At 37.6% G+C, this 24,811-nt stretch overlaps 1 protein-coding gene across 1 annotated transcript in view; it reads left to right on the top strand.

Annotated features, from left to right (window-relative positions):
• The window catches only part of LOC132131480 (acid-sensing ion channel 1B), a 149,777-nt gene that overhangs the window by 42,507 nt on the left and 82,459 nt on the right, over positions 1 to 24,811 (top strand). The window lies entirely within an intron of this gene.

The raw sequence follows: 24,811 nt of genomic DNA, 5'->3' as shown, positions 1-24,811 counted from the left end.
AAGCATTGCTGGATTTTGTATATGAATTGTTTATAACCCATTTTCAATAGTTATTTGACCAATATGCATATAAAATCAATGGTGAAATCACTAATACAGTATTTATTTCTTTAACAGTGGTTAAAAGTGATTAACCACCATTCAGCCTGACAAACCTGGGTTAAAGTTGACCCTACCCTAATAAAAATGTGTTAATCTGAAGTTTTGCCTATGTGGGAGAGCCTAAATGTCAGTTTTCCTGCTAATTTACATCTAATGCCTCCAGTCTTTTTTTTCTGTGTTCCTTTTTCCATTCATCTCCTCAGGCCCTGCCAAATTACACAGCGATAAAAGTTTGATGGCGTCATAAAAGGCCATCAAAAGTGAGGCCAGGAGCGGAGAAGCCATGTGCTTGCACATCCAAATCATGTTTTTAATGCTCGATGGCAAAAGACATTTAAAAGCCATCAATGTCAAATTAGTGGTGATGGAAAACGTTCGTGCCCCACATTGGGCGCCATATCCTTGTGAATTTGACCCCAAACACCTGAACCAGCCATATATCTTCGGCTCTGACGTTGACTAGTCTCATGTACAGTATGCATATGATTGGCAGATTAGTTTGTAGGAATATCAGACTTGATTCTGGCCGTGATGGGACATGGGTAAAGCCCTGCTCACCAGGGGATCATTAATCGACAGCCTGCTGCTGAAGATATCGAATAAAAGAGCGATCCAGCCGGCATCGTGCACCCAATACCCGAGTCGATTGCACATCCTTAAAGCACTCGCGGGACACATGACTCTCTTCCTCATGGCAGAGGCAGTATGGAAGACAATTAAACACCTCGGATAGTACTGGAAAAACAAGAGTGTTTCCAATGAATGTTACTGTTAATGATCGGCCACATGAGAGGGTCGATTGCGGCCTCACTGCGGGAGCCATTCACACCGATCTACCCTGACACGTTCGATTATTGATCGGGAATGATGTGGCATCCCTCTTTAAGAATTAATGACTTAATGGCTACTGTGCAAATCCACTGCTTACAGTGCCATTTCTGTTAGATTGCTTTTCATTTTATGTCTTGTGGCTAAATATAATATTATCGAAGCATCAGCCTGAGGGATTAGCCTTTCACCTTCTGAAGCTTCACTGTCTTCAGTGCCGACTGTGTTTTTGAATAATCAGTGACGGAGGGCGTTTTCTCTTTTGCATGTAAATTACAACATTTTCTTTTCGAATGAATATGACATTGAAATTACATTGATGGTGTATGTTGCGTAATACTATTATTTTTAATATATGTGTGACGAGTGGGGCGGGGCCGAGGGACATGGGAGCGAGTCCGGTGGAGTGATTGGAGATGAGCTACACCTGTTCGACCCACCGGTCTCGAGGCCCACGGAGGAGATGGAAGGATATAAAACTGGAGCAACGACAGTGAAGGAGGAGAGAGGACCAGGCCTGGGTTTTTAGTTGTGTTTTGGTTTTTATTTGCGCGCACCAGTCGTCCGTGAGGGGCTGGTGTGCTGTTTTGTGTTTGTTTTGTAATTAAAGTTATATTTTGATTGTCCGCCGGTTCCCGCCTCCTTCTTCCCGATGACTAGGAAGTCTTTTATCATTACAATATGCTATTTATTTCTGAACATATCCACAGAGTTTTTCCTAACTGCAGCGTGATCCATCTATCGTAGGACTCATGAATGGGAGGATGGCTTGAGTTTAGAGGGTTCACGGCAGAGGTGGGTAGTAACGAGTTACATTTACTTCGTTACATTTACTTGAGTAATTTTTTGGGGTAACTAATACTTTTCGGAGTATATTTAAAGATGGGTACTTTATACTCTTACTTGAGTAAATTTTGGGGGGGAAATCTGTACTTTTACTTCGTTACTGTGGGCGACGCTCCTCTCGTTACTTTATCTTAATGCAATAAATGTTATAAATGCTTCAGTTTATTCCAAACGCGCCGTCTACTTTTCTCTGGGCAATGAGCGATGCCCATTCGCGAATGATTCATTCTTTTGAGTCAATTCTGTTCAAAGGCTTTATCAAACCAATTGGCAAACGAGTGAATTGGTTCATGAATCAGTTTGAATGAGTCGTTCAGTTCCCTGCCGCACGCGCTGAGCATCTGAAATGGTTCACTCGGAGTTGTAACGTTTAAGAACAGAAAGAGCGTTGAAAACGTAGATGGAACTGCACTGAATTGAAAGCAAATCTGCAAAGGCTATTACTTGCTAGCGATGGAGATCCTTATTAGATGAACACCGCGTGTGCTGTCTACTGTTTAACAGGTAATAACTTGGGCTACATTCGATTACAGTACACGATACCACTGTGACATTAGTTTGTTGTAAGTGTGTGGCTTATAACAGAGGGGAGTCAAGTTGAATGCAGCTTCCAAAAGACAAAAAATAGCCGATTAAGATTTTATTAATTTTAATACAGTCACACCGGTGCGAGTACGTTCAGCAAGTCCAGCTGCTAAATTCAGATCTGTGATCGCTTGCTGGCGCTGAGCCAGAGATAGATGCGTTTTTACAGCACTGCGCATTATAACCAATCACACATGATTCTTTTGAGCTTATTAAAGCATTGGCCAATCAGATGTGTTCCGATGAGTCATCGCTAAAATGCCGGTGCTTCCTTCACTCGCTCACTGACTGGAGACCTCTTTCTGGCGAATTCTCTCGTCAGAAACAACAAAGTGTAGATGTGTGTGTACGAATCTTTAATTAAGATATTGATTTCACAGTGTTAACAGTTTCAGTGATTTTAATGGGAGTTTCTGAGAGTGATTGAAATCTAGACTGTCAGTGAAAATGATCTTTAATAATGTAAATGTTATTTGCTCTCTTTCTGAACAATTAAAGATTAGTAGCAATATTTATATCACATTAACTTTCAATGTTAAATTCACATTTAATATAAAGTAAGTCGTATTAAAAATATGTTATGGCATGACACCTAAATCTGTTACTTAAGTAAACAGACAGGGTTTTATAATAAATTACATAAATTGGGAGTAAAGGCTTATGAAATATATACATTTATACACGCACGCATATATTACATACATTTTATCTATATATCTAAATAAAAATAGGCTCAGTATATATGACCCAAAGTAACTAGTAACTAACTACTTGAGTAGATTTTTTATCCGATACTCTTTTACTCTTACTCAAGTAACTATTCAAGACTAGTACTTTTACTTTTACTTGAGTAAATATTTCTAGAAGTACTTTTACTTTTACTTGAGTACAGTTTTTGGGTACTCTACCCACCTCTGGTTCACGGTTCACTTTGGTTCACTTTTCCTGGTAATGAGCTCTGCCACTGTATCTGAAGCCCATTCAACACCATGAACTCAGACGTGAATGTGCAGCTTCCATCATCCAGAGTGTATCATTACTGCAAAATTACAAGACATCTTTTCTGTACGACCGTTTCCCACGCGGGCGGCTCTGTTTGTTCTGAAGGCTTTTGATGTTAACAATCTTCATTCACAAGACAATAGAAACTGGGTCGACGTGTAATCGCAGCGGATCTGTACTCTCGTCTCTTTGAACTCGTCCCACACCTGACGTGAGAACTGCACAGAGCGCATTCAGTTAGCGGCCACCTTTTCATTTTAATCAATAAAAGCAGTAGGTTTCCTCACAATGAGCTATAGTTCATTCCACGTTAAGTGTGACTGATCTTCAAGGAGCCTGAATCTTTTGGTTTTTATGACCTGATTGTGGTTCTGTTCTTCACGCCCCTGATTAAAGGTCAAGCTATATTTAAAATGAAAAGAAGACTTTATACCTGCTGCTTGCTCATAACTGTGCAGTATAAATACAGTTTGCTTCGCAGAAGTCACTGTCATGATGAGGTGAGAATTAGCACCTCATCTTTTATCAATTCCGAATGATAATTATACGCAGTTGAGATTTCAAGAACCGGAGACCGAACCAACTGCCATTTTCCTCCATCGTAATACTATCTACGGATCTCTGCATGCACATCGCTGGCCTTACAATGTCATTTTGTGTCACACTGGCCAGACGGCATGGAGATAGATACCCTGCTGCCCCAGTGTTAATTAATCAGAGCAAGGAGTTGACCGAAATTGGTGCTTATATTTACGATGTTCATTTTCCACCCCAATTCCCTCTTTAATATGGATAGAGGGATTTAGAGAAAGTTTCACAGCCCTAAAGTTTTATGCATGCTCGTGAGGAGATGGCACATGCGGAGGTACAAAAATTAGAGCCACTGACTCCCTGCTAAGCCTCTGGCTTTGCCCCTCCTAAATCAGAGAGCAGCTGAGGACCTTCGGCTCTTGATCATATTGAGGCATGTGTCTGCAATAATATCCAGCCTATCAGTCTTGTTCTGCCGACCTCATTATTGCTAAAGGGTCCTCTGATGTCTTAGTTGTCCATCAAAAGGGCTCTTTGATATACATGCATCGGGACGCGATTGCCATGCAGCAGACGGTGCTACAGTAGGTTGAGGTCCTTCATTTCTTCATGCCGACACTGCTAACCCCTTAGTCCACCTAGGTACCTCTCGAGTGGGGCGGCGGGACTGATAATTAATTCCTTTCAGGTTGACCTGGTGACCAGATTTTTAAGTCTCCTGATATTGTCTTAATACTGTCTTCATGCATACTGTACATACTTTTCCTGTTACTGGTTTTTTATGTAAGTTTCACACTTGGTGTATGCAAATTGGACTTTAATTAGCTGGTTTTCATCCAGCTGTTGTTTTAAGCGCATTGCTATCTGGTTGCTAGGGTGTGGTAGCCAAATTGCACTGCAGTTGCTAATGATTTTTAGCACATTGGTAGGGTATTCTGGATAGGGTTCCAAAAGGACGTAACATTCCTGGTAAATTTCCCCAATCTTTCTGAAATTGAAATTGAAAATGTTTCCATAAATATTCTGCCACTTTGCAACCCTAAATCTGGGCTGGTCCTCATGTGTTCTGCGTTTTTATTTTATTTTGATTTTTTTAAACCATGCCAGAGTGTCCCTTGTTGTTACTAGGGTATTTGGGGTGGTTGCTAGGCTTCTATGCAGGTTTTAACCATCAGGTTTTTTTTTGGCATGTTATCCTGTTTCTAGAGTCTTCTGGGTGGTTGAAAGTTTATTTTTCATTGCTGCTAGGGTGCTATTTAGTTTCTGTGTTTTTTAGCATGTCGCTAGTGTGCTAGGATATTTTGGCTGGTTGCCAGGCAAAAAAAAAAATGTTTTAACATGTTTCTAGGGTGTTCAGTCTTTTTAACTGCATTTATGCATTTGATAAGGTTTAGAAGTGGAAGATACTTGTTCCAAGGAAATATTTTAGTTTTTTATATTCCCAAGTCATAGGCTGTTGTCACCAAGAGTCCCTGATATACTTAATTTGGCTGCTGAAGTGCATGCTGGTACTGTTGATGCAAGAGGGTTCTGCCCCGCTCGACACCACGGGAGAGTCTGTGCTCATAAACCCTACAACCGACTTCTTCTGGAGGAAATCAAGACGGCCTGACTCTGTCTAACAGCCTCTGGCTGCTGGTTTAAAGACACATGGAGACACAAATAAAAGTGTATTAAACCAAAAAATAGTGCTAGATCCTTAGCATTCACACTTTTAGCTTCCATAATTAGACATATTTCTGAGTGAATAATTATGAAAACTACTGACTGGATAAATACTGAGCAAAGCATTATGGGTGTTGTTGTTCCAGCTAATGTACTACAAAGGGAAACCGGGGTGTTTTAATTAAATTAGTTTTTTTTTTTTGGCTGTGAGTGATAGTTTTGCAGACTGCTTGTGTGATTTATGTTGCCGAGAATGGATTGAATTTCACACTTGACTTTACTGGGGCTCACGGGGCGTAATTACTCACCTAATCGCTTGTGAACGTGCAAAGCGGTAGCAGGAAAAACTGCAAACGGCTGAAAATGTGGCGAACACGCCAGCGCTGCTGTCCCAGAGGACTCTGGTGAAATACAGAGTGGTAACTACTGTGTGTGAGAGAAAATGAGTTATACAGACAAAAGGGTAATGATGGCTTCACGTCTGTTTCCAGGGGAAGTGTGGCAGAGGGGCTGCTGGCCGAGGACAAGCTCAGCTGAAATGGGGATTGAAGCTCTCTGGGAACTGTACTAAGCTTCAAATCCTTCTAAACCCATAATCAGACTGCCTGTGTCAGTCAATTGGCCTGTTCAGACATGTTTTCTTGATCGTTTTTAAAGCAGCCAGAACAATTATTGAATATTGAGACTTCAGATATTGTCAATATCCAGTTGCTAGAGTGTTTTGAGTGCTTGCCAGGCTACTATGGGGTTGGTAAGGTGCCATTGGTGTTTTTAACATTTTGTAATTAGCATGTTGGTATGTAGTTGCTGTGGTGTCCCTGCTGAACCCCCCTGCTGAGCTAAGGCTGGTCTTAGCTTTTTTTTTGTGTTTTTAACATTGTTAGCATGTTGGTATGTTGTTATAATGATGCTCAGAGTGATTACCAGGCTACTTTCTATGGTTTCTATGCTATTTTGAGTGTTTTTTTAAGTTACTAGGAAGTTATTAGGGTGCTAGCAGGCTGTTATGGAGTGCTCTTTGTGTTTTTTTTTTTTTTTACAGTTGCTGTGGTGTTCTGAGTACTTTGTAGCTTGTTTTTATATGGTTTCTATGGTATTTTGAGTAGTTGCCAAGCTGTTATTGGTTTGCTAAGGTTGTTTTAGTCATTTTTAGCAAGTTGATACCTAGAGAGGTTGTCAGGCTGATATTTTGCTTATATTTTACACTGTTTTGAGTGTTTTTTTTTTTTTTTTAAGCAGTTGCTAGTAGGGGTGTAACTGTACGCCAAAATCACGGTTCGGTACGTACCTCGGTTTTAAAGTCACGGTTTGGTTCATTTTCGGTACAGTAAGGGAAAGAAATGCAAACATTAAACTGCAGGTTGTTTATTACTATAAACTTTTTTTAACAATTTGTTTACATTTAAAAAAAATACTTTTTAATAAAATATATATAAAATAAAAAAAGAAAAAGAAATAAAATACTGCTGCAAAGTTCTCCACTAAATAAAATACTCTCAGTCTCAAACCAATATCATATAATAAAATATAATGAAAATATAAATAAATAACTATGATTACAGTGCAGCATTACCAATCCCAGCTTGTAGGCCTGCTCATATTTAAAAAATATATATAACTTTTCCAAAGTGTAAAGTGCAGCATGAACAGTTTCAGTTTTTAGACCTGCTCAGATTTCGTTATTGCGTTGGACCGATCGGAATTAAGAGCAAAGGTCTATTTAAATGCCGACGGGGGCTGCGTTTGAATTACAATCGTTTTTTTTACTAGTTGTAGTGATGTTCACACTCGCGTGATGCCTTTTGAAAACCTTAGGCCGGTGACACACTGGCATATTGCACCTGTCAAACATAGTCTATTTTGCCGTCAATACTGTTGGAGTCGTCCTTTATCAGTAGGCTTTATATTTATGCTCAACATGAAGTATAGATATTGTTGTCGTGAAGACAAGATCCTGGTCTGTCGGCGGTCTCCCTCTATGTCACCAACAGTAGCAGCAGCGCGCCAGCAAACAAAATATTGCATTCGGTCATTCGGTACACATGTGCACCGTACCGAAAGCCCTGTACCGAAACGGTCCAGTACGAATACATGTACCGTTACACCCCTTGTTGCTAGGGAATTACTAGATTGTTGGCAGGTCAATATGGGGTGTTTTGTTTTGTTTTGTTTAGCCATCATGTTTTGGCTGGTTTCCAAAATGCTATGGTGTTAGGAGTACTTTGTAGCACATTTCTGCATGGTTACTAGGAAGTTCTGGGTGGTTACCCAGCTGATATGAGGTTCTGAGTTATTTGAGTGCTTTTAACACTTTGCTATGAGATTTACAATACTAGAGTGTCACTAGTCTGATATGGGGTTACTAAAGTTTAAATGGGGGTTTTAAGTGTTGTTATTCGACTTATATCGTGTTTTGAATAGTTTTATAGGCAGTTTATCGGTTCAGAATATCAGAATACGTTGTTGCTAGGGTGGTCTGGGTTGTTACCAAGATTCTAAAGGGTTACTAAGGTGTTTTTAGAATGTTGCTATGCAGTTGCTATAATGTTCTGACTGACATGTGGTTGTTGGGGTGTTTTGGGTTGTTGCCATTTTGTTATCTGGTTCCTAATGTGTTCTAAGTGCAGGCTACTATGAAATTTCTAAGGTGTGTTTTTTTTAGCACATTGCTATACTTTAATGATTTGTGTGTGTGATTTGTTTGTAATGCTTTGAGACAATCAAATGCATAACCAGAAGTCAGGTACAGGAAAGAAAGATGTATTTCATTTCAACAGTACCATAGAGGAAGTGCATTTCTATGTTTATTGTCCCATACTTTCATTGCCCTGATATTAGTGACAATATTATCTTCATAATGGCTCTTAAAAAGATTGGTCATTACATTCGGAGCACCAAGGCTCATTAAAATAAGAAAGCGGGACGATGATGGCATCACTGAGGGTCTTCAAGAAACACAATCACGACTTGTTCAGCTCCTCGTCTCTGCAGACAGTAATTGAAGTAACCTATGATGGCATGGAGATTGTACTCTCTTCACTGAGGTTTTGTGTAGATGGGATCATCGTTGTATCTTCTCGAGCGCTATAGTCTGGAGGGTGGACCGTACCACTTCAGTCTCTTATTTCAGCTGTAATTTTTCAGCGAAAACCCCATTTTGCCATAATGGCGTCCGTGTTTTTCTTGCCTAGATGATGATTGTGAAAGTACAAAGCAATTTGTGCAGATCCAAATTGACTCAGGGTTCCTTGATTTTTATGGAAAATAAATACTCGGATGAATTTTCAATCAGGATGAATATGTTTATAGGACCTCAAAGAGATTTGCTACTCCAGCTTTGTTTTTGTCCATGGCAGTTTGTCTCTCTGCCAAAACAGATGGATGTGTTTGTGATTTATTAGGTTTGAATATGGACACAATGAATGACTCACAAGCGTCAGTCTTTAATTCAATATGTCAAACTGATAACTGTTACCTTGTTGTGAACATACTGCTTGTGAGATTTGTTCATGACAACATGTAGGTTGTCAGCGTGGCTCATTCACAACAGATTTTTTGTAATAAATGGAGTTTTAATGTAGAGATATTGAAATATTTAAAATATGCTAAGGTATTATTAAACATTGAATGAATTTTTATTATCATTATTATTAAAAAATGCAAATGTTAGACTGTTAATAAATTAACTACTAAAATTACTGCTTTACGGTATACTGGTTGGTTCCCAGGCTTTTATGTATTATTAAAGGCATTGCATTATTATGAAAAAATACTGAACAATTAAAAACTTTTTGAAAACATTTTTGGATTTAAAGCTATTAAAAAACTAGTTTTTAAATATGAATCATTCAGTTTTTGTATTAATAATTTGATAAATTTAATGATTTAAAATACTGAACAATTGAATTAATTAACCTGAATAAATATATATTTTTCAAATATCTAAAAAGTAACCTACTTAACATAGTACATATGTTCTGTAAGGTTGTTAGGGTATTCTAAATGGTTATTTGGATGCTATGTGATTTCTAGGGTGTTCAAAGTGGTTATTGTTTGGTTGCTATGTGATTCTGGATGGTTCCCATGGTTCCACATTTCTTTGGTGTTCAAAGTGGTTTCTAGGGTATTCTGGGTTGTTTTCAGGCTGCTGTGTGGTTTCTAAGGTGTTCTGTTCTATTGGCTGGTTGTTATGGTATTCTTCTGGCTAGTATGTGGTTTCTAGAGTATTGTAGTGTTACTTGGTGATGGCTAGGGTATTCTGGGTGGTTGTCAGGCAACTATGTGGTTTCTAGGATGTTCTGTTGCTAGTAGTTGGCTATGATATTATGGATAGTTGTCGGGGTGATATGTTTGGTTTCTATGATGTTCTGTTTCTAGGTGGTTTCTAGGGTATTCTGGGTGGTTGTCAGGCTGTTATGTGGTTTCTAGGGTGTTCTTTGTAGTTGCTAGGTGGTTAGGAGTGTGTCTTTGCTAGGGTGTTTTATTCTGCTTGTCAGTCTAATGTGGTTTCTAGTGTGTTCTGTGTTGTTACTATGTGGTTTTTAGTTTATTCTGGGTTGTTGTCAGGCTGCTATGTGGCTTCCAGGGTATTCTGTTGTTACTAGGTGGTTGTTAGGAGTATTCTATGTCATTGCTGGGGTGTTTTGGTTTCTAGGGTGTACTCTGGTTGTTAGGTTATTACAGCATTCGATGTCATTGCTAGGAAATTCTGTGTTGTTGTCAGGCTACTACATGGTTTCTAGGGTGTTCTCTGTTGTTAGGAGTGGTCAGGGAGGTTGCCAGGGCGCTACGTGATGGTATGTGGTGGTATACTTTCCCTGCAGACGAAACTGAGAGTTTTAGTTTGGCATCGTTCATTTTAAACTCATATGTCCTACTGTATGTGTTTGATCCGTCAGGACAGCGAGCAAATGATATCAGAGGCCTTTCAGGAAGTGACATCAGCCACTAATGACCCACAAATGGCTTTCTCTGGAAGTGCAGTGTCATGTTTCTGAGACACGCTGACCGTAAGCTCTTACACCTTTTATTCTTAGGCATATTAAAGTGTTATCGATCTGACGGATATTTAATATATCGAAACATGACAGAGAGTCCGTCCTGCTCAGACCGGTGAGGAAACGTCTATGTTTGGTGCAGTTAGAGAGGATTAGACTGGGATAGAGTTGGCATAACCTGTGGGAGCGCTGAACACTGACCGCAGCACTTTAAACTAGATCTAGAGCGTTTAAACATTGTTAGCATGCGTGGGACTCTTCCCTTTAGTGGAGGAGCTTTAGAAACAACAGATTAGATGCAAAAAAATTGCCCTCCGTCTGTTCAAGGTTATTTACGCTGAGATAAAAACAAGAGTCACTCGACGCAGAACAATTGCGATGAAGTCCCACATGAACGACACAATGTTCAGAACACAGCGCTCGTTCTTTCTCTCTGATTTAATTGTGATCCTTGTGCCGTTTGATTCTCCATGGGAAGGAAAGTTGTCAGCTTGACCTTTACTAGCAGCAGTCATTACGCCACAGCTGAGTGATGACGCGGTTGTTTCGGCACACTTGTTAAATGAACACTTCTGTGTTGTTAATGGTGTTAGTGATGTTCTGGCTGTGAGTAAAGGTCATATTCATAATGAAGGATAAATAAAAACTTGCCCAGCAGAACTATGAACAATAACTCACTGCACATCAGTTGATATTTTAGCATTGTTGAAGTTCAACAGTTATAAAAAAAAGATATGAGCCGATGAACAGTGAGTTGTGTTTAAACAGCGGAAGGACAAATGGAAGGAAATACTGTAATTAATTAATTCTTGTATAAATTGAAAATAATATGGTACTGTTATAATAAATCACAAAAATAGCATTAGTGGAGAAAAAACAGGAAAAAAAAACAATACAAAAAATAAAAGTAAATAAATGTCATTATTTTTGTATTATGTATCTTACATTATTTGATATATTTTTGTTTTATGTTTCTTTAAACTCCATTTGTGCATTATAATTGATTAATTATTGATGACACATCACCACATTTAATATAAGATTTGCACTAAGACTAAGAAGAGTATTTACAGAGCTACAAAACACACACACATACACATTCACACACACACACACACACACACACACACATATAATAATTTAATTTGGAATAATAATAATTTGGAATATTGAATTATTAATTTATTATTGTAATTTAGATTATTATTAATTTCAATTATTAAATTAAAATGTTTTTTTTAATGTTTAGCTGTACATTTCTTTAGTTAATATTCTTTAATATTTTTGCTGGAAAACTGTTGTGATGCAAAATATTACTGATTGGCCTATACATTTTAGCCCATTCTTACCAAGGTTTTTTTTTTTATTCTCTAAATTTTAACAGAACCACATCTATATTAGCCAGTTTATTTTATTTTATTTTATTTTATTTTACTAATGATTTAATAGTTTTAGTTAATGATAAGCCTGTGACTGTGTAATACTTTTTAGACTTTTATAGAAGCCGTTATAATTGAGCTCCTTTCTATTCTATTCTATTCTAGTCTAGTCTAGTCTAGTCTAGTCTAGTCTAGTCTAGTCTAGTCTCTTCCACACACAGGAGATGTGGCGTGTATTTGTCAGTGATGGATGACGCAGTGAGGGGGTCAGTGATCTGCAGAAGGTTCTAGATCAGCAGTCTGGAGATGTGTTTCTGTTCTCTGAGGGTCTGTGTGGGTTTGGTCATTGGTTCCATCATCTTTCTTTGTAGTCCTCCTTTGTGTGAATGTGTGTGTGTTTGTGTTTTCGGCATGTGTCCTTTGGGATGAATCCTTGTGGGACTTTTACATTAAAGTATGGTAGATTGCACCAGCCCGCTGCACACACACCCCTGCATCATCCATTTCTTGCCTTCGCTCCTTCCTTCCTGTCAAAACGCAGCGTCCCACGGGGCAAAGAAAGGAAAGATTAAACAGAGTGAGGAAATAATTGAGAAAAAAAGATGGTGGGGGAGAAAGAAATAGTGTTAGTTATTATATTAAAACATGAAAGGGAAATGAAAAAGAAGTGAAGGACCGAATTCTGATCATCTTGAGACACCTGTGAAAAACTCACATTCACCTGCAATAATGTGAGGAACACTAAGATTAAAATCTCGAAACTAGCACTTTTGACAACAAATATGCTAGAAAACGCAGCTAAATATTGTTATAGAGACCAAAAAAAAAAAAAGGTTTTAATAGAAAGAAAAAAAAAATCCAACATTTAGCAGGTGTTTTGATTGATTCTGTGTTATTTTATTATTTATAATATATGATGGGCTTTAGTAATATATTATTTACACTATTGATTTATATTAATTTGGTTTAAAAAATCATTTTAATGTTTTGTGCTTTTCTTTCTTTTAATTTTGCCATTTATGATTAGTAGTAGTAGTAATAGTAATAGTAATAGTAGCTAACTTTTGGTTTTATTGAAAGTTAGAAATTTTCGTACTTCACTCTAAACATATTTTTGGATGCCACATTAATGGCAAAAAAAAAAAAAAGTAAGGTTATTTTACTTTCACTTCAGCTATATTTCATTCAACACAAATATTTTAATAGTTTTAGTTAATAATGATAAACCTGTGGCTGCTTCCATAAACGACCAGTCTTAAAAGTTGCTCATGTCTACAATGTGTAAATGTTTTCATTTTTGTAACATGAAAAAAAAAAAGTTAACTAAAAAAATAAAAATAAAAAAACACGTCAGCGTGATTCTTATTTCAGCTACTTGCCAAAGCAATATTAATTTTAATTTTTTTTTTACAAAAACAAACTGAAATAAAAAACTAAAACTGAAACTAAAACTGTATTAGTAATAATAATAATAAACTTATTTAAAACTTTTGACCGGTCGTATGTTCGAACAACCCTTTTCAGTGTTTTGAAGCTTAGAAAATTTAACGTAAAATATTATCGTAAGATTTACACATTTGAATGTCTTTTAGTTTTGCCACAGCTCGTCTTCAAGTCACATGTTCTGGTGGGTAATGTGTAGTAATGTCATTTGATTTGTGAGTGAGATGGACTGGACGTGAGTTTGGACACATAATAAGAGCCGTTCAGGCAGCGATGAGAGTCTTAAGACACGCCGCGTCTTGAAAGGATCAAATGGAAATAACAGTTTAGACATGAATGTGTCATTTCTAGGCACTCAGAGACAATTACACTTCATTGAGTGGACGCACCTCGCTCGACCACCAATAAAAACAGATCAGTTTGTTTCTTGTTTTCTCGACTTCGTACAAATAAACCCAAACAATGTGGTGAACGGCATCAGAGCTCTTTTAGATCCCGGTCCGTGACCTTTGACCTCTCTAAATGGGATTTTGATGTCACTTCAGGCTGAACAGACAATTCCACGTTTAAACACTGACGATATCCGGTTCTCGTGTGGGAATCTGCCGTTTTGTTGTACAGCGGTAGTCTCTTACCGTAAGAGTAAAAATTCAAAATTTCAAGATGCCTGAAACAAAGCAGAGCCATTCTAGGAAAAAGAAACCTGGAGCCAGTTGCACAAACAACTCTTAAAATAGTCTGCTGTGTTATATTTGCATCACTGAGATCCTTTTAAAATGAATCCAAATGTATTTATTTATTTAAAACACAGACTGTCTCAATTAAACCCACTAAGGCAAAATATAATATAATATAATATAATATAATATAATATAATATAATATAATATAATATAATATAATATAATATAATATAATATAATATAATATAATATAATATAATATAATATAAAACCAATTACCCACATCCGACATTCAAAGGAAAATGGAAAAATATGTATTACTATTATTATTATTATTAGATAAGTAAATAAACAAACATTCCTTGCTTTAATGTTGCATAATTTTTTTTAAGTCTATGCTCGCCAAGGCTGCATTCATTTCATAAATACAGAGAAAAACAGCAATATACCATTTACAAATATTTTCTATAGTGATGTATTTTTACTTCAGTATATTAGAATGATTTCTGATGATCATGTGACACTGGAGACTGATTTGCTGCTGAAGATTAATTTCTGATTATCAATGTCTAAAACATTTGTGCTGCTTCATATGAGGTTAACAAAAGAAAAAGAATACGACTTTTATTGAAGGATGCTTTAAATTGCACATGTAACATGGTTTTCTGAAAAATATGAAGCAGCACAACTGTTGCCAACATTGATAATAATAATAAAGTTTCTTGATCAGCAGAACAGTTCTTTTAAATGTCAATAGTTTTTTAAAATGGAATTTATATTTGATCAAACAAACAGACTTGTGAGCGGAAGAGACTAAAAATAGCTGTTATTCCCAAACATTTGGCCCGTCGTCTGTTTGGATTTGGTCTTCTCTGTATTTTGCATTGCATCGCAGCCGAGCTCTCTCCGTTCAAGAGCAATACCCGAGTCCTCGTTCAAAGGCCCGAGAAGTCAAAGCTCTGTTCAATAACCTCATATTCTCCAAACAGTGGCTCCGCGGGGTTATGAGCTTCAGCCGCTACAGATACATCTTCATTTCCAGTTTCCAGCTATTTTTACCCGTCCTCAACTCTTGCTGTTGGATCCCTGTACAATTACTCTCGTCTGAAGGATTGTGGCCGTGGCTTATTGCTTTTTAAGCATCGAGGAATGTGGAGGTCTAGACGGAGGCTTCACCTCTCACATTGCATACTTATATTGCCATCTGTGCCTCGCGTTATCAAACGCCAACAAGAAAGACTTCACCGACCCGAGTGGAAGAAGACGACGTATTCAATTTGAGGAGATGAAAACAAGAGCATGGGGGCCAGAAGTACAGTCCGCTCAATAATATGCTGGACTGTTTTAAGCTTCTGAGGACCATTTGAAATCAGGATTTTTTACATTTATTTAATAGATGGTTGCACATAACGTTTGATTGCGATTTGTTTGTTTTCTTCCCTGCAATGGGAAAAGATATTTAGAATTAGGCAAAGGTGAAAAAGTGACCCTGGAGCTTTCTGAGTTGTGAATGTACCACAACAAATTGATTATCAAACACGCTTTCCTGAAATGTTCGTGTTGACCAGTTTTGAGAAATCTGATTCATTTTAAAGAATCAGTTCATCCAGTTTGTGAAACAATTAGAATTTTTCAAATTTAATAAATGATTCAAGAATCAAGTATTTTTTTTTAATCTAAGAAATGATTCACTCATTCATTCTTTTTGTTTCCTAAATGTAATTTCATTTAATCAAACGTGTTTCCTAAACATTTCTTGTTGACTAACTATAGGAAATCAGAATCATTTTAGGGAATCAGTTCATGAAGTTTGTGGGTTAATGATTTGACTTGATTCTTTAATCATTTATTCGATTATTCAGATAATTTGCAAATCAAATTAATTAATTTGTCAATCAGTGATTTATTTCATCCAGCCACTGAATTATTCATTTAGTTTTCTACATTTTAAATTTAATATTTTTCTATTTATTTTTATTTATGTATTGTTTGTTTGTTTTGCTATTCATAATTAGTGTAAGTTTCAGCTTTTAGATACTTTATTAAAGGTAGTAATAAAGTATCTAACCTCACTGAAGCTTTAAAGGACAATATTGTATATTGTAATTTTTTTAATGTCATATTTTATTATTTAAAATATATAAATATTTAATAAATTATAAAATGTCTAACATATTTTACTATTTTACATGTATTTTTTTATATTTGTGTAACATTATCTGATTTAAATGTATATTTTTTCATATTTTCTTATATAACATTTTATTAACTACACTGAAGCTATGTAAAGGGCAATATTTTGTATGTTTTTTTATTATTAATGTAGCATTTTATATATTAAATTGTAAAAATTGAATTAACAATGTATAAAATATATATATATATATATATATTTATATTTTTTTTTTATATATTTTGCATCAATATTATGTAATATAATGCATGACTTAAATGTTATTCGTGATGTATGTACTGTATACATTCATGTACAAATATATACTTTATTTTTAGTTGATACGTTTGTTTTAAAAAATAAAATAAATGTATTTAAAATAATGCATTAAAAAAAATGCATAATGCCCTTTTAGCATTAGTATTTTATTTACTTTTTTGCGACCTTACAACCATTGCTACCTTCTAGTGCAGCTAAGTGTGTCTTTCTCCTCTTCTTCCAAAATCATGATGGTGTTTTAACTACTTTAATTTAGTAGTTTGGCAAACAACAGACTCTGAATAGCTTCCCAGCATGGGTTTGTGCTCAAACGGATCGAATCCTCAGTGACGTGATGCCTGGAGGACTTTAAGAGGGTCGTTAAGGAGAAGAGGAGGTGCGCACTAAGGAATGAGATGCATTTTAATTAGCTTCATTCGTAGCTCGCGGCTGAAAACAAGAGGTACTGTGAATCCTGGGCCAGACGTGAAGGAGGCCAGATCTCTCGGTCCTCGCCATCAGTGCTTCTGGCCAGCTTTATCTCCAGTTTCTCTGGAGCGGCGAGGAGATGCACGAGTGCCAGAGAAACTCAATGTGGCCTGAACAAATGGAAGTGAGCAGGATGTTTCCTCCTTCAGTTTGTCTTCTGCCGTCCGCCATTCATCCATCAAGACTCGGCGAGAAAACCACATGCAATCTCTTTCTTACTCTATTTCTCAACGCTTCTGTCCATCAACTTCACAGATCTGACAGAACGCTCATCTCACATCTAGACAAAAAAATAAATAAAAATAAAACAAAAACACATGGCGATTCTCCAAGCAACTGAATAAACTGTAAATACTGCTAAAACTCAAACATTAACCAGTGGGATATGGTCAGTATTATGTAAAATAAATAAACAAGAATAATATATACCGTCGAAGATAAAACCATAAAATAAATCAATATTACTATTAAGTTATTACAAATACATAATTATTTAAATAATATGATATTATATAATATACTTGATGATAATATTAATCACATGTATATTGTAATATACTTATATACTGTAATTATATACTAATATATCATATCATGGATTGACTATAAATACCTGTCACGGCTTACGCTGCTGGAAGGAACACGGAGCCGAGGGATAAACAAAACAAGGATTTATTACATCAAACATAGGCAAGGTAAGAAGCAAATAACAGGTGGCAAGTGGCAAGTAACAGGTAACAAGCGGACAAGTAGACAAGTTGAGAAGTAACAAATGGACAAGTGGACAAGTAACTAGTAACGAGTAGACCCGACAAAACAGAACTGAAAGGACAAGGCATTTATACAAGGGATAATGGGGAAACACAGGTGGAGGGCATGACTAAATTAACAGGGACATGGAACACATGCGGAAAAGACTAGACACACCTGGGAACTAATCAAACCACACACGGAAGACAGAAACTGGGTCACAGGGGCAAAAACACACAAAATGAGTCCAGGTGTGTGACAGTACTCCCCCCTCCTGGTAGGTGCGTCCTCGCACCGTAGAAACAACAAAGGGAGGCGTGGGTGGGAACTTGGGAGGAGGTTCCGGTGGAGGACAGCCTCCCAGGAGGGGGCCAGCAGACAGGGACCACAGAGGAAGGAGCCAGGGAGGAGATGACGGAGGGAGGAGCCAGGGAGGAGACAGGAAGGATCTGAAGCAGGAGGCACCCGGCAGGACCCAGGCCACAGCCATCACGGCCCAAGGTGGGGCCGACGGAGGAAGGAGCCATGGAGGAGGAATGGTCACCGACTCCAGGGACTCGACCCACGGCAACGGAGCAAGTGGAGGAGGAGCCCGAGGCGGAGACGGAGAGCCGAAGAGCCAGGGTGACGGGGAGGAGCCGGAGGTCCTAGGCGGAACTGATGGCTCTGGTGACTGACGCGGCGATGTGGATCCGGAAGGCCGCGGTGAGGCCAGAGTGACCGAGGACTGAGGTGTAGCCGAGGGGATGAAGGAGCCTGACGGAGCCGGAGGGACGGAGGGATGAGGCGAAGCCGGAGGAGTGGAGTCCCGAGGCATAGGACGGACGACGCCAGACCAAGGCGGAGCCGGAGGAACGAGGGAGCCAGGCAGAGCCTGCGGACTGCCGGGCCACGGCGGAGAGGAAGGAGCTAGGAGCCATGGTGGAGCCGACGGGTCAACGGGCCGAGGCGGAGTCCAGGCCTCAGAGGCTGGAGGCGGAGGTGAGGGAGACGCCGACCAAGGCGTCGCTGGAGGATGGCGGTCCCGCTGAGCTCGCACCACAATGATGGTAGGCTGAGGGCGAGCAGAGGGGCAGCCAGACGACAGCGGAGGAGGAGGCAGGAGTGGGTGGGAGGGTGGGAATTTTGGAGGAGCAGGCATTGGAGTAAGCTCTGGGGCTGGAGCCCTTCCTGGGCTTAACGGAGGATCAGGAGCCCGTCCTGGGCTTAACGGAGGATCAGGAGCCCGTCCTGGGCTTAACGGAGGATCAGGAGCCAGTCCTGGGCTTAACGGGGGTTCAGGAGCCCGTCCTCGGCTTAACGGGGGATCAGGAGCCCGTCCTGGGCTTAACGGGGGATCAGGAGCCCGTCCTGGGCTTAACGGAAGATCAGGAGCCCGTCCTGGGCTTAACAGAGGATCAGGAGCCCGTCCTGGGCTTAACAGAGAATCAGGAACCCGTCCTGGGCTTAACGGAAGATCAGGAGCCCTTCCTGGGCTTAACGGGGGTTCAGGAGCCCGTCCTGGGCTTAACGGGGGTTCAGGAGCCCGTCCTGGGCTTAACGGGGGTTCAGGAGCCCGTCCTGGGCTTAACGGGGGTTCAGGAGCCCGTCCTGGGCTTAACGGAGGATCAGGAGCCCGTCCTGGGCTTAACGGGGGTTTAGGAGCCCGTCCTGGGCTTAACGGGGGTTCAGGAGCCCGTCCTCGGCTTAACGGGGGATCAGGAGCCCGTCCTGGGCTTAAAGGAGGATCAGGAGCCCGTCCTGGGCTTAACGGAAGATCAGGAGCCCTTCCTGGGCTTAACAGAGGATCAGGAGCCCGACCTGGGCTTACAGGAGGATCGGAAGCCCGTCCTGGGCTTAACGGAAGATCAGGAGCCCTTCCTGGGCTTAACAGAGGATCAGGAGCCCGTCCTGGGCTTAACAGAGGATCAGGAGCCCGTCCTGGGCTTAACTGAGAAACTGGCACAGGTGAATTGGAAACCCCCTCATTTTGACCCATTTGGCGCTCCACATTTTGCTCCCTCGTGGTGGGCAGTGTCGCCGGCTCTCGCACCTGGTCTGACGGGTTGCTCTCTGGCTCTCCGTCATCGGTGGGCTCGGGCTTATGCCTCGTACCGTGGGGAGATTGTAGGCTGGGCTCTGGGTCCAGAGTGGACCTGGCGAGATCCTCCATTGGGCCGACCGTGAGAGGTGACCCATTTCTCACCAGATTCCACTCTATAAATGCGGCGAAATCCTCCCGAGGACCATCTTCGGGCGACAACGCTCTGCACCTGGAGTTCAGGCTGGCGTGATAAAAGGTGCAGAGCGCGTGGTCCGGGTAGCTGGTGGCATTAGCTAGCCAGAGAAACCGTCTAGTATGGTCCTCGAGAGAAAGTCCCTCCTGCTCCAGCACGATAGAGGGGATCCATGACAAACTGTGGAAAGAAAAAGACTGTGAAAAAACGGAAAACAAAACGGAGGGAAAACACGCAGTTTTTAACTTTTTAGGTCGGGTCTTCTGTCACGGCTTACGCTGCTGGAAGGAACACGGAGCCGAGGGATAAACGAAACAAGGATTTATTACATCAAACATAGGCAAGGTAAGAAGCAAATAACAGGTGGCAAGTGGCAAGTAACAGGTAACAAGCGGACAAGTAGACAAGTTGACAAGTAACAAGTGGACAAGTAACTAGTAACGAGTAGACCCGACAAAACAGAACTGAAAGGACAAGGCATTTATACAAGGGATAATGGGGAAACACAGGTGGAGGGCATGACTAAATTAACAGGGACATGGAACACATGCGGAAAAGACTAGACACACCTGGGAACTAATCAAACCACACACGGAAGACAGAAACTGGGTCACAGGGGCAAAAACACACAAAATGAGTCCAGGTGTGTGACAATACCATAATGTACTAAAAAGTATTATTATTATTAATACTTGTGTAAAATAATATTATAAAGAGTATAAATTCCATGAAATGCACTATTATTTTTAATACAATATAACACTAACCAATGGAATATAGGTAGTGCTATGTAAAATAAATATAAAATAATAATAAAGATAAATAAAATAAAATGGTGTTATAATTAAAATTATATTTGGCATAATTATGATGATGATGATGATGATGATGATATAACTTATGTATAATGTAATATACAAATATATCTATTATATACTAATACAGCTATTATATTTACTATACATCCATACAATCTACTAATATAATATTAATAATAATAATAAATGACTATATTATATAGATTATAAATACCATGAAATGTACTACTAATACTTTTATATAATATTACATAATATCTTTATATGATATTAATGCCATTTCTTATTAACTGAGTGTTCTTGGTTTTGTTGAAGGGTTGTCCTAGTTTTGTTTGTTTGTTTGTTTGGGTTGCTATGCGGTTGCTAGAACATTCAGGATGGTTGTCAGAGCATTGATATTGTAGATATTATGGTATTCTGAGTGTTTTGTTGCTATGAGGTTGCTGTGGTGTTCTCGTGGTTGCTAGGGCATTGCTATGCGGTTGCTAGGGTGTTGGTGTGTGTGTTTTAGTTTGCGGATGAGTTGAGCATCAGCAGTATTTGAGTCGCGCTTCACTAGTGCCTGGTGTTCGTGGTGATTTAATCAAACAGCTAATGAGCGCCAGCAGAAGAGATGTTTGATTTCCAAAAGCACTCCATTCAAAGCGACTGGTTAAATCTCTCAGCTCGGGTCATCTACATCTTTAACCAGCTGGCTGATGAAATGCGATGAAAAACCTGCCACTTCATTTTCCGGGAAACTTTGAAGATCATGTCAGGTGTCTTGAGAAAACTTTCTCCATTCTTCATAACCATCTGCTTTATTCCCTTCAGTGTCTTTACATTATTTCAAAATGAATGAAAAGTGAACATGAAAAAAAAAAATGTTTTAAAACAGGTTAAACCTGCAGCGGTTGATTGGACATCAGACTAATGAACTAAATATAAATAAATAGTTAATTACTTTTTCATAAATTAATCATTTAGATTTAGTCATTTATAAAACGAAGAAGAAAAAGGTATAGCTGATTTGTATTTTATATTTTTCAATTTTTGATTTGAATGTGCTAATCTTGTTTTTGATATTAATTTTTTATATATTTTTACTTTAGTTTAATTTGATATCTTATGTTAATATGCTTTATTTTAACATTTTTATAATGCTATTATTGTTTTATTTAGTTTTGTTAGTTTTATATTTTAATATGGTACTCTTGTTATTATGTTTATTTACTGTTATTATTATTATTATTTAAAGTAAATCATATAAAAATCATTAAATGAATTCAGTAGGAAAGTATTACAAGTAATAATTATCATGGTTTGAAATATTATATATGTTTGTGATAAGTATTTAGATATTTAACATTTTTAAATTATTCAGTTATTATTTTAATTTTTTTATCAGAACATTATTCACGTTAAAGAGTCATCACTTGCTTTGCCTCTAAAATTTAGTTATTGTATTTTAATTTATTCAAAATTATTAAAGTTATCATATATTAACATTTGGGGGGGGGGTATTATTTTTTTATTATCTGATTTATATAGAATTGGACTTGTGTGTTATTGTTTATTACATAGTATCATAGCTATTAATTGTAAACATTATTTATTACATTTATTTTCTATTATTTACACCACATACATATACGTGTTATTTATTATTGTTAATAATATTTGTCGTATTCTGAATCGGTGTTGTGAAATTTCCATGCTCAACTCATGCACATACAGTATTTCATGCATAATGTGGCGTCTCTCTCCTTCTTGAGCTGATGCAGCGAGGACCACACACACACAAACACACAGAGAGAGAGGACTGTGTAAAGTATTTTCCATTTCATTTGATGGCGGCAGATGGACATATTTCAGAGCGGTGCAGCTTCTGTAACCTGTTCCTTGCACCCGCTGCGCCTCAGCGCTCCTCTGATGATCTGCTGCTTTCAGTCAAGAGAGGGGAACTTTATGAACGGCTGGGAAGGAGGGATGAATAGTCCAGACGCTCAGTAATTCTCAACTCCATCAGCCTTTCCTTATCACGACTGGAAAGAGTGCTCTCTCACACACACACACACACACACACACACACCTGTGTGGCGAGGCCGTGTTTAATGGAGCCTTAGCAGGACGGCGTGCAGCTGTGTTAAAGCGATAACGGGATGCTGACCCTAACATAGTCCATCTGACCCGGACCAGTCATTCACAAAGACACTGAAAGAGAGACAGAGGGACAAGAGAGTAAAACAGATTCAGTTTAAAGGCGTAGTTCATGTACGCATGTCATTCCAAAGATGTACGACTTCTTCTGTAGAAGTCAAAAGGAGATATTTTGACTAATGTTCATGCTGCTGTTTTCCATACAGTTGAGCCAGTGCTATTTTAGTGATACTGAAATACTAATTTAGATTGTATTATTATAGTTTACTACTACTACTTTTGCTATTATTTAAAAAAAAAATGTTTGCCTTTTTTGAAACAGTATGAGTGTATGTCTGTGTAGTTTGAAGTGGATCAAAACCTTACATCAAAGTTGTCCTAAAACTTAAAACAAAATGTGTTCGTCTTAGGGCTTTTTGATCCACTTAAAATGTTGACTACTGTGTATGTGCATATATATATATATATATATATATATATATATATATATATATATATATATATAAATATATATATATATATATATATATATATATATATATATATTAGTACATATATTGTTATTTTAGAACATTGTTACAAAAAATAAACAAAAAAGCAACATCGCTTATGTTTTTTTAAAGCAGGGTTGTTGTTAACTGTAAGTTTTTAATTATTATTATTATTATTATTATTATTATTATTATTATTATTATTTTAATTGTCATTTTATCAGTTGTATTTAATACTGTATGTCTAAATATAGTGTTTATTTTTATGTTAGTTATTTTAAAGTTATTTATTTCTTCAAGCGGGGTTATTGTTTACTAAAACTGAATTGACGTATTTCATGTAGTTGTCAGTAATGCTTCTTATTAGCATTTGTTTTAAGTTGAAGTGCTAAAATACTTACAACAACTACAAACTAAAACATAACATAACGTAACATAACGTAACGTAACAACATAAGGTAACATAATATAACATAACAACATAATGTAACATAACATAACGTAACGTAACATAACAACATAACATAACAACGTAACATAACGTAACGTAACAACATAACGTAACATAACATAACATAACATAACATAACAACATAACATAACATAACATAACATAACATAACATAACATAACAACATCACATAACTTAACATAACATAACATAACATAACATAACATAACAACATAACATAACAACATAACATAACAACATAACATAACATAACAACATAACATAACAACATAACATAACTTAACATAACATAACAACATAACATAACATAACAACATAACATAACAACATAACATAACATAACATAACATAACAACTTAGCAACATAACATAACTTAACATAACATAACAACATAACATAACTTAACAACATAACATAACTTAACATAACATAACTTAACATAACATAACTTAACAACATAACATAACTTAACAACATAACTTAACAACATAACATAACATAACTAAACATAACATAAATTAACAACATAACATAACATAACATAACATAAATAACGTAACGTAACATAAAATAACAACATAACATAACTTAACAACATAACATAACATAACGTAACGTAACGTAACGTAACATAACATAACATAACATAAAATAACAACATAACATAACTTAACAACATAACATAACATAACAACATAACATAACTTAACAACATATCATAACATAACATAACATAACAACATAACATAACATAAAATAAAATAAATTAACAACATAACATAACAACATAACACAACATAACAACAACATAACATAACAACATAACGTAACATAACATAACAACATAATGTAACATAACATAACAAAACATAACATAACAACATAACGTAACATAACATAACAACATAACATAACAACATAACATAACGTAACATAACACAACA

The sequence above is a fragment of the Carassius carassius genome, chromosome 48 (genome assembly GCF_963082965.1).
Source record: "Carassius carassius chromosome 48, fCarCar2.1, whole genome shotgun sequence".
Classification (NCBI taxonomy): domain Eukaryota; kingdom Metazoa; phylum Chordata; class Actinopteri; order Cypriniformes; family Cyprinidae; genus Carassius; species Carassius carassius.
This window is presented reverse-complemented; position numbering and strand designations above follow the sequence as displayed.